The sequence below is a fragment of the Lolium perenne genome, chromosome 6 (assembly GCF_019359855.2).
Source record: "Lolium perenne isolate Kyuss_39 chromosome 6, Kyuss_2.0, whole genome shotgun sequence".
Taxonomy (NCBI): Eukaryota; Viridiplantae; Streptophyta; class Magnoliopsida; order Poales; family Poaceae; genus Lolium; species Lolium perenne.
The window spans coordinates 29,492,833-29,502,397 of NC_067249.2; the positions used below are offsets into that span (position 1 = coordinate 29,492,833).

Below are 9,565 nucleotides of genomic sequence, written 5' to 3' on the forward strand. Positions count from 1 at the left end.
ATTTGAGTTAAACATAAGAAATTTCTCCTAGAGAATATGATTGTAGAACCAAAACGAGTATAAACCAAGACTGAACGGTATTACTTATATCTAGTATAGTTTCTATTTCTGGGTGCAAGTCGTCAAGTGTGAAGCAAGACATTGCAGTAAGTACACCACAATATAAAGTATGTCTTTAAAAATGACACAGCATGCAAATTTTTGAGTAAACAATTATCTGTTAAAAATGTTGGTGATGCATTTTCATGTGAAACAACAAGAACCAAGGAGTGTCCGTAGGGTGAATTAACTACCTGGCATAGACTGTTGCCACAGAACTCGGAGCCGTTAACGACAAGCACGGCATCCATCACGAGCACATTGCACATCAGTTGGTCCACATCAGGGAAAACACAGTGTAGATGACCGTGAGCGCTAGGCGGAGCAGCCAGTGGCGCCGCAAGCACAAGCACGGTGCACAGCAGATGACCCGTTGCGCCACTGGCACAATGGCAGAATCAAGACAGGACTTAAGCTGTAAATTTTACCTTTTCTTGTTGAGATTCACTCGGGTGATTTTAAGTCACAAACATGCATAGTAAGAATATTGAGTACATAATACAAATGATTTAATCCTCGCCATCTAAGTGCAACATAAATCATCCAACTACAAAAATATTGGGGATACATGATAACAATTGTATTGAATGGGAGGTGTATAAAAAGTTGAATATTGAGTACATAGAAGACGAAATGATGCTTATTTTGTAGTATAATCTGATGGCCATGCTTTATAGCAGAATTCAGCTTCGCCTAAATGAATTAATTGGCACATGTCTGAAATTTCAGGCCCATGCATTGATCATTTTATCAGGACGATGTATTATCAGATCTCAGGGAAATATGATACTACATCAGTAACATAGTGGAAATAAAAGTAATATGAAGTCACTTCTTTCTTTACTCTTTAGCCCTTGACATATGAAAAATAAAAGGTTAAAAAAAACAAAGTGGAAATAATCCACACTATTATCAGATCTCAGGGAAATATGATACTAAATCATTAACAGAGTGGAAATAATCCACACTATTATCAGTGTACATTACCTGGGGAAAAATTCAAGGTAAACATGATATCAGTACAAAATGATAGCGTCACCATCTTAAAAGTACTATTTTGAATTTTGCAACTTGAGTCGACCATTTTAATTTCAAAACTGTAATGATAATTAAAGAGATGTAAATGAAGAAGTGAAAGAAGTGTGAGAATAGTAATTAGGCACCACAACAGCACAAAAATATAACATGTAAATAGCCCAGCCATTGTAAGGAAAATATAGAATCTGTATAGCAAGAAGTGAAGAAAAATAGGTAGGCATATATTGCAACTATCTGTGTAGATGACCCGTTGCGCCACTGGCGCAAATGGCCAAAGCAAAACAGTATTCAGGCCATAAGATTTACCTTAGGAACCAAGTCTAACGCTATATTTGCATAAAAAATTTATCAGTGGTCTTAGATTAGTTGGGCATATGACAATAGGAAAACATAAATGGTATTTAAACTTAACTTTAGGTAGGCGATCAGAATAATGAATGAAATTGAGCTTGAGCTTGAGGTTACTTAATATATCCATGCAAAGCAGAAAATGAAGTCTTTTCTTCCTGTAATATTAACCAAAGTCCACAAACCTGGAGTTCATCAATACTCAACTGATACCACAAAATTGAGCTTAACATTTATAAACTCAGGAAATATGGGTGAAAATAATGACAGAATACACATCTCTATTGTTGCATCAATATTTTGCTTCAACCTAATTTTGTAACCATCATAAGCATAATACAGAACCTAAATGGTGGGACTTATATGTACATTCTATGTAAATTTAGCGAATATTGTGGCAAGCAACAACATTGGATAAAACAGTCAGGTGATCAGATCAGGTCGAAACTCTTATGAAACAACAAATGACCTGCTGCGTCACTGGCATAATTATTCAATTCAAACTTGAATTTATTGCATAAAAACTCATAGTTACAACATAAATTACTACCAGATGGTCCCATTATGTAAAAACTCAAGAGGCAGTGGCCAACATGATAAATTACCCTGTGAAGGTAACCTCATTTCAACTCTAACCCTGTCCTTGAGCTTGGTCTGGGGCAACACAAGTCTCCGCTTACTTAAAGCAGCTTCTTATCATGCCCATTCGTCAACCAGCTTAGGCCATGCTCCAATAGGAATCCTCACGACCTTCTCATACGGTCAGTAGACAATGTCCAACACATAAAGAGATTGTTCTAGTAAGATCTCTTCAGCTGAAAAGATTGCACAACGGAAGAAACCGCTGCATGTGGTCTATTTGAACCACAAACCATAAAGAGATTATAAGAATTTTTCAGAGACATGAACCACAGAACCATATAATCCTCTAAGAGCCTGATGCCTGCACTGGGTTTGTTCAAAAGATGGACTGAGCACGATCATGTAACTTCTGCATTGTTGCCTCATATGGGAAAATGTCAGCCCCCATGTTTTGAACATTCCAAGTGCAGGCGATAAGGCTTTTGAAATAATTTGGGTGGCAATAGTTTCTAACGCTCGAAAAAATAACTTTATTCAAAAGGCCGTCTACAGAGACCAAAATCTTGGCCTCATCAAGACTATTTCGAGCCCTAAATTTTAATTTGCAGAAAACAAAATAGTAATAACTTGGGTGGGAATAGTTTCTCCATCAAGATTACCACGGTTTTCTAATAAATGACAGTTCGAATTCACACACGACATTGAACTCCTACCTTTCAAGTACAACTACGAACAATGACCCTGCCCAGGTCTAGGTAAAAAACAGTAAAATGATCTAAAGAAATCAAATTCCACAAGTACCTCGTGCTATATGTTGCAGAACATCTACATAAATTACAGGAACCTTTTTCCAGTTGCAGAAAAGATACTCCTACTATATGATGGTAAAATATTGCATATTAGAGTCAGTAAATTTGATAAATCATCTAAGATGGGAAGTCCATCTGCAAGATGAATCCAGCTAACTATGTTCAGAGAGGTGACACTAATACTATTTGAGATTACTGAATTGTTAATTTAGTGGGGAAGTTGTGATATATATACAATACTGCAGATCAGTGGAAAAAATCTTGCTGGAGTGGATTTGAAAAGACAAACTCAAGCTAAGAAAGCTAAATCGTATATGCATCAGGGTATTACTGAATTCTTAATTTAGTGGATAAGTTATGACATATACAATATTGCAGATTACCGTAAAAAAATCTTGCTGAAGTGGATTTGGAAAGACAAACTCAAGCTAAGAAGCTAAATCGTATGTGCATTAGGGTATGCCATATATCATACAGGATTAATTGGGCTAATGTCCTAAAAAAATCACAAGGTAAGTTTGTTGGTGTAATGAGAGGCACCCTTGCCCAACCAACAGCTGAGTAATGAAAGCACAAAAAACTTCCATCGGTTCTGACCAAGCAAGAGATGAAACCTACAAGGAGAGAAATTTTGTTAAGCTAAAAAATGAAGTGGTTTAGAATTAGAACACCCAGCATGTGTGGATATGATTCCTATGACAGGAAAGCGAGACATTTGGAAATGACCAGACTATAAAGATCAAAGTTAGAAGGTGTCATATAAAACCAATAATAGTTAATTTATTGCAGTTTAAGCTTTACACAAAAAACATCAAGGTTGTCAGGACGCAACCTAGTGACAGTACAAACATAGACGGTATATCTTAAAGAGTTAAGACTACTAATAATTAAGAAAAGAGAAACATAAAGCAGTATATCTAACAAAATAAGTAAATCAAAAACATTTATGAAGCTCGGAATCCCGATATAGTCCTTAGCACAAACAATGTGTAGTGTGAGAAATCATAAAACGACAAGTCCCTAAATAAATCCACTGCACCTTCGAGAGAAACAAAAGCTTCTCGTCAACCCAAATAATTACATTCCATCAGCTGTCATTGAGCATTTATGAAGATGATCTTGCAACTCATCGTTGAAGCGCTCAATCTAAAAAGCACAAAGAACACCTATCAAATAAAACAAAATAAAGCATTCAAGAGAAATTCAGTGAGCAAAGAGCAGCTACAAAGAACATTCAATAGGTCTAGTTGTATTACAGATAGTTCAAGTGTATCATGAAAGCCTCAAGCAGCCCAATGAACTACAAGAATTGAGTGGATGCAACTAACCGAGAGCACACCAAACAATGGTGTATCCATGAATTTTCAGAAATTGGACTATACTACTGCAGAACCAAATAGAAACAATACAAGCAACAAACCAATATGCAGCGAGATGAGATTGACTACACAAATATTATGCAATCTATTAAATTAAAGGCTCATGATTGTAACCCCATAATAATCCTCCAAGAGCATCTGACAGTAGAGATTGTCAAGGACGAACATACATAAATAACTGAGGCAAATGATATAAACAAAAGAAATTGGCATCCGGCACCATGTCTCAGCCATCTGAATGCAAGCTGATAACTGGAGTGAACAACTATCCTGACAAAAAGAAAACACCAAATCAATTCTCCAAAATGTTGCAACTCACAAAAATTGCTACCTCTATCTAAACCAAATTTCCTTCATTAAAAGTTCCTAAAGTTCAGTGGGCGCCATAAGTTGATCATCTGTCCTACATAAAAGCATCATATGGCAGGGATAGCTAATTGGAAAACCCTCCTAGCCTCATGGAACCACTATTACTACTACTTCAGGTCAAAGGAAAAGAAATACCTCATGAGAAGGGCTAAGCTAGTGAATTGCAGCTTCATTGCCATGACAGTGAACTGCAAGCTAATGTTGAATGCTCAATCGACACCTGTGTTTGCTGCCCATACGAAAATTGATCTAGGGAAGCTAGAAAATATAAAATCCTTCCTCCAAATCAGCCACTATGACATATTGCCTCGTTGTTGTCTTATTCATGCGCCTTCTTGCTTTGTAAATTAACCGACACCAAACATGTACCAGCAGCATAAAGCAATTTCAAGTCACATGCTGACAAGAATCTTAGCCTCGAAAATGAACACAAATTATGTCAGTGGTCAGCCATATTACTAATCAAGCAAAGTAATATCATTTTTTTGTATTAGCAGAAAAAATTTGAGAGATGAATAAATGCTCAGCTATGGTGATGATAAAAGGAGCAAATCCACTCTTTTGTCCAGTTGAAACATAGAACTGCCACTGGATTTGCGATATGTTCAAAGCATGAGAAATGGATATAATTATTATGGTCTGCCATGAAGTATGACCTGATTGGTTACTCGGCCCATCACACTTGAGTTATGAACACTATGAAGTAGGTACACGCCCAGCTAGGCTTTCGTCGGAGGCCGCCGCCGAGCATACGTCGGCCATGGTGTGGAGGAGCCGCGACGGCGGCGTCGACCCGAAGCGGGGATACGACAAATAAAATACCAAGGAATCACTTGAATGAGCATAACTTAAAAGGATACATATGTTAGATTAATCTCGTTCACAATCAAATCACAAAACCATGAAAATTTCAAATAACATAGTCTATGAAATAAGTAAATATTGAATAGAAAATTGTACCTTTGAACACCGCAAAAATTACATCTTTCAAGAAAGAAAGATGCAGAAATAATTAACCATGTCCTAATTAACCAATCAAGTTTTCAATCATGTGATTGTTGCCTGCAAATAAGAATAAAACCGTTCACAGTTTCATCAACATGAACACAATGACCTGTACAATCCTACAAATCGGCATATGAGCTGAAAGGTTGTATTTATTTACAGCACTGAAATCTATGAACAAAAGCTATATAACTACAGTTTTGCAAAAACAGATCAGCAACTTGTTTTCTTCTCATTACCTAGCCCAGTTCATCAATACTTATTAATATGACAATTCAGTACCATTAATCTTACATGACTTCCAACAACATTCATTTGGAAACACCAAAGCCAACACAAAGCATGTACAATGGCTCCTGAATAGAGTATAACCTGGAAAAGAAACCAATTTAGGCAGATGCACCATGAGAATTTCATAAAAAAAGCAGTCCAAAATATGTGCACGTTTATAAACAAAAGTAGAGTCACACTGTCCACAATTTAGCAATGATGTCTTGCAATCGGAACAGCTTATTTTATTTTACTGCAGAAAGTTAGGTCGATTATCTCAAGTATGTCTACTGCCCAAATGTCCAGGCGTTCCTGGATAAAGTAGATTCTTAATTTTGTCATAAGAACTGAGCATCTATACAAACATCTAATTATGAAGAATGTATACACATGGAAATATTAGCCAACAGAATTGAGTTATCGCTAATTTTCAGAGCAAAATATCCAGCAGAAAGCTAGAGAAGCATCCTTGCATACCAGTTGTAGTCCCCGGGGAGGATCTTGAAGACGGGAGCACTTCCTGGCAAAGGCGGCCACGGGTCGCACCACGGAGCGGCGGTCGAGGATCCGAGGCGGTTGTTCATACAGGTGGAGGCAGGCTTTTGGCGGAGAAGAGGCCGACGCGCGGCCGGTTGTACAGAGACAGGTCGTTGCCGGAATCCTCAGTGATCCCCCACGAGGCCATGCTCTCTTCTTCGCCATCGGAGGACGCGGCCGAGGAGCCGGAGTGGCGCGTGGCGGCCGTCCATACCGGCGGCAGCAGCATCTTGGAGGAGAAGAGGCCGACGCACTGCCCGTTGTATAAAGATGGGCTTCTCGGTGCCGCCGCCGAGATCTGCCCCAGCGGTTCTCCGCACCGGCGTGCGGCGGCTGTGCTGGCACAGAGAGCCGACTCAGCTGCCCATGCTCCTCTCCACCACCACACAGGAGGTCACCGCTCCCCGCCGCCGGCATCCGCCCCGCGCCGGCCCGGTTCCGGCCGCGCTCGTCGCCTCCGGTCGTTGCTGCCTGGATCCGCCCCGCGCCGGCCCGTCTCCGGCCGCGCCCGTCGCCTCCGGTCGTCGCCGCCATGGATCCGCCCGCGCTGGGCCATCTCCGGCCACGCCGGCTTCGGCCATCGCCACCGCGTCTCCGCCGCGCCGGCCCGTCTCCTGCCTCGCTCGGCGCATCTGGTCGCCGCGGCTGCTCCCGGGCCCGCGCTGCCGGCCGCGTCCGTCGTCGTGCTCTTGCAGAAGACTGGAGGAACGAGCGCGCCGCCACGGTTGGGGAGGAGAGACGAGGATTGGGGAGGACAGGATGGACGGGGATTGGGGAGTGAATCCGCGACTCGCGACCTAGGTTTTCACCAACCCCCGCGGCTGGAGACCGAAGGCGACACGAACGAGCACTCGTGGCTGTCTCTGACCGTCGGGCCTCGCAGTTACCTGGGCCCATGCGTCATAGAATCCACGGGAAGCTGAGCGAGTGAGAAAAATAATTACTAATCGGACGGCTGTGGTGAAAAGTGGGATTGGAGAATCACTGCAGCAAGCCAATCCAACGGTGGACGAACGTTTGCCCCTTTTGGATGCCCTCTCTGGCCGGGTAGTCTAGGGACATTTATAGGAGAAATTTATAGATTGAATTTCACATTTTACTCTATAGATGTGTTGTTGTGACACATATTACCCTATTTAACTAAACTTATATTAAAATAGCTTATCTATGATACGTAAAACAGAATCTTACCTATGTCTAGCATTTTGCTTGTTTTGTTAGATAGGACTAGGGTGTTTCATCTATGTGGCACGGAAAAATATGTAAATGTTGGATGGCATCGACGACAATTATATCCAGATTAATCTTACCTGCTAATTTCATTCCTCATCATTATACTAGTATTTTCGAAAGGCCGTCATCACCAGACACCTTGCCCAATGGATACACAATAAAAACATGGGTCCTAATCTATCTATACCTAATAATAAAGAAAATAAGGTTTCTTGTTGGTTCGTCAGTTTTTGCCCCTGATTCTCGTCTAAATTACAACCCCTGCCACCGTTGAGTTAAAAAACGGTTCGTCAAAGCATAGATGTTTTTCTGTCACTCCTCATGGGCCTGGGCCAATCGGTACTTCCTTCGTTTTACTCCGTCTACAATCCTAGCAGCGTACGTTCCACGTTCATCTATCTACGAGAGTCAGAACCGAACCAAAACATCGAAGCTAGCACATCATGTTCCTCCTATATATGTGGTCTGACGGCGCTGGTTACCTCGTCGCATCGAGAGAAGATCGACTAAATTTAGGTCTCCAGCCAAAGGCCAAATCGGTGCCAGATCGCCCCACTGGTACGCGGGGCAGGAATTGCTGCACGGAGGCCTGAGCAACGGGGCGGCGGCCGTCACACCGGTATCCCATGGGGCCTCCTATGTGCCGGGGCAGAGCCGAGGTTGAGGCGGCAGTGTGGTATTCCGAATCGATCTGTCGCGGCGGTGGCTAGATTCGATCGACGGAGGCTCTGGCGCTTTCTGTTCACTCGATGACTCGATCATGGCGAGGGGAGTACCAAGTCACCAAGGTGTGGTCACCGGCGTCAAATTGTCAAAAAAAAAAAAAAAAAAATTGCCCGATCCTGCAGATCCCTCCCAACCCACGCCTCTCCTGGCCCTCCCGTCGATGCCGCCACGCGCCTGCTCTGGATCAGCGAGCGAGTAGGCAGGGACCGGGCTAGCTGGCTCGAGTTCCCGGCGATTGGCTGGCTTCACAGTACTGCAGCAGGGGACGGGGAATACCAGCGCGTCTACAACAGCAGGCGCACAACCCCCGTCCCGCTCCCCTCCGGTAGCGCATGTATCCTCTGCCCAGCGTGAAAAAAAGCAATCTGAGGGAGAGAGAGTAGTCAGTCTATTTGAGTTGCTGCCGCTGCCCTCTTTTTTGTGCCAGGGAGAGCGAGATCATTAAGATTTGAGAGAGATGTGGTAGTCTGGTAGGGGATCGTTTGGGACCAGCTCTAAAGGATGTGGAGTCTTGTCTAACCGTGGAAGTTTGAAGCACGGATCGATCGAGTCTAGCCATGTGAGGGGTTAAGAAAAAAAAGTGACTTCGATTCTGAATTTCTGATCGGCAGCTACTAACTACGATGAAATATTTGTGTTCTTCTATGTGTTTGGAAATTCTGAATTAACAATTTGTCGAGAAAATAAACATACTAATTGGGGGTACAACTACAATGCATTGTTTATACTTGAAAAATACATACGTTGTATTTAGCGTTCAAGAGGTGAATTTTTTAACAGGCAATTTTTTCCTTTACGAAAGAGATATATAACAGATTTTTTCGTGCAAAAAAATATTGAAACTTCCAATAATTTATGTTTTATGGACTTAACTTTATATAAATTTGGAGCGTTTAGGTACTCTTTCATGTGACAAAGGGAGTAAATTATTTCCGGTTGAAATGGTTTGAGATCATGCCTTAAAAAATTGTTGATCAATATGTTGGAAAAGCTCTCATAAGGAATAAAATTTCTATTTTGGACTTTTGTGTGAAACTTTGTATATACAATATAGTATGATATATGAGTAATATTATTTGTTGATCTCTATTGCTTGTTAGGCCAGAAAGTTGTCTTCATTTGTTGATACAATGTCAGATGAGGAGAAAGGAAATGGTTCTCCCTCGATGT

General features: G+C 41.6%; 1 long non-coding RNA gene across 3 annotated transcripts; it reads right to left on the reverse strand.

The window, feature by feature from the left end:
* Nucleotides 1–3,171: 3,171 nt before the first annotated feature.
* On the reverse strand, nt 3,172–6,972 carry LOC127308455 (uncharacterized). Of its 3 annotated transcripts, none has more exons than XR_011746601.1 (5): nt 6,377–6,969; nt 5,869–6,001; nt 4,205–5,686; nt 3,916–4,022; nt 3,172–3,490 (listed from the first exon to the last, which is right to left on the reverse strand). It is a non-coding gene; the product is annotated as an uncharacterized lncRNA (long non-coding RNA). The 3 variants fall into 3 exon arrangements; XR_007856598.2 differs by having other exon boundaries at nt 5,924–6,001; nt 6,377–6,968; XR_007856597.2 differs by having other exon boundaries at nt 4,205–6,001; nt 6,377–6,972.
* Between the last annotated feature and the right edge of the window lie 2,593 nt (nt 6,973–9,565).